The sequence below is a fragment of the Octodon degus genome, unplaced genomic scaffold, assembly GCF_000260255.1.
Source record: "Octodon degus isolate 3935 unplaced genomic scaffold, OctDeg1.0 scaffold00272, whole genome shotgun sequence".
Lineage (NCBI taxonomy): Eukaryota > Metazoa > Chordata > Mammalia > Rodentia > Octodontidae > Octodon > Octodon degus.
In genome coordinates this window covers 1,689,515-1,690,936 of record NW_004524848.1, presented here as the reverse complement: position 1 = coordinate 1,690,936, position 1,422 = coordinate 1,689,515, and positions in this window count along the sequence as shown.

Here is a 1,422-nt window from a genome sequence, read left to right as displayed (position 1 = left end):
CTTTTGACACAGTCCAACACTTATTCATGTTCAAAGTCCTACAGAAAGTTGGAATAGATGGCCTCTACTTCAGTCTGATAAAAGCCATCTATGACAATCCAACGGCTAATATAATTCTAAATGGGGAAAAACTGAAATCTTTTACTTTCATATCAGGTACAAGACAAAGATATGCTCTATCACCACTCCTGTTCAACACTGTTCTGGAATCATTAACTAGAACCATTGGACAAGAGAGAGAAATAAAAGGAAAGAAGCTCCTAAAAATCATAAACAAATTCAGTAGCATAGCAGGATACAGAGTCAGTACCCAAAAGTCAATGGCATTCCTCTACACAGATAACAAACACACTGAGAGAGAAATTAGAGAAACAATGCCTTTTACAATAGCACCATTGAAAATGAAATACTTAGTACTTAATCTAATGAAGTAAAAGATCTATTCAAAGAAGTAAAAGATCTATTCAGTGAAAATTACAGTACTCTTAAAAAAGAGATCATAAAGAATTTCAGAAAATGCAAAGATATTCTTCTCCTGGATAGGAAGAAACAACATTATGAAGATGGCCATACTCCCAAAGTTGTTATACAGATTTAATGCAGTTCCTATCAAAATACCACCAGCATACCTCAGAGACCTAGAAAAATCACTCCTAAAATTTATTTGGAGCCAGAAAAAAAGCTAGAATAACAAAGCAACAATGGCAACAGTGGCAAATATCCTGAGCAACAATGGCAAAGCAAGAGTCATTACAATCCCTGACTTGAAATTATACAACAAAGCTACTGTAATAAAATCAGTATGGTATTGGCAAAAAAAAAAAATAGAATGAGGATCAGTGGAATGGATTAGAAGATGCAGATACAACTACAAACACACTCAGCCATCTTATCTCTGACAAAGGGGCTAAACACGTTTATTGGAAGAAAGATAGCTTTCTAACAAATGGTGCTGGAAAAACTGACTTTCTACATGCCGAAAACTAAAACTTGGTCCAGGTCTATCGCTATGCACTAGACTAAAGTCAAAATGGATTGAAGATCTAAATATTAAAACAGAAACACTAATCTCCTGGAAGAGAAAGTAGGTAAAAATCTTGAAGACATAGTGATAGGCAACATTTCATGAACAAAAATCAAACTGCACAGGAAATACTTGAAAGAATTAACAGCTGGGACCTCCTCCTATTGAGAAATTTCTGCACATCAAAAGAAATTACCAACAGAGTGAAAAGACAACCCACAAATTTGGAAAAAATCTTAATAAGCACTCAAACCAGGGTCTTCTTTCTCAAATTTATAAAGAACTAAAAAACAAGGGCCAAAGCAATGGCCGTGATTCATCCACATGGCTGCACTGACAAAGGTTCTACAATCTGAGGTACAGGATCTCAGGATAAATCCTGAGGGCATTTCACTGAC